This window comes from Octodon degus, unplaced genomic scaffold (assembly GCF_000260255.1).
Source record: "Octodon degus isolate 3935 unplaced genomic scaffold, OctDeg1.0 scaffold00102, whole genome shotgun sequence".
NCBI classification, from domain to species: domain Eukaryota; kingdom Metazoa; phylum Chordata; class Mammalia; order Rodentia; family Octodontidae; genus Octodon; species Octodon degus.
In genome coordinates, this window is record NW_004524678.1 from 2,060,624 (window position 1) to 2,061,188 (window position 565).

Sequence of the window (565 nt, forward strand, 5' to 3'; positions counted from 1 at the left end):
AAAAAAAAAAAAAAAAGGTAAAAAACAAAGTTTATCTACCTAAAAATAGATAGAATAAAAGTGGTAGTTTTTCAGAAACGCAATAGACAGCAATGATTCAGGTATTTATTCCTTTGAACAGAAGACAGCAATAGCTTACCTACTGAGAAATTGTTGTGGACTAATACCATATTTGAAAGCCTTCAACTTTTCACACAGAGGAAGTACTTAATCTCCAAGAGAACAAGATGAAATTTAAAAATTTGGGCTGATTACTGGAAGCATTCCTTATCTGGGAGATAAATATTAAATTATGAAATGGCCTCCTCAGGGAAATTGTGAAAGTCATCATCCAAAATATTAAAAATTAAATCAAATAAGACATTAGTCGGGCCTAATGTAGGAAATGATCTTGTTCCTGGTTTGGGGGAGACAAACTGGAAGACATATGGGGCCTTTTCTATTATTTATTCCAAAGATTTTGCCAAGAAGTAAAACCCATATTGCATAAGCTCTGGAATTGGAATTCAGAGTTCCTAAGAAACGAGCTATTAGTCGTGGGAGGTAAATTTTAGCCATGTGGGGG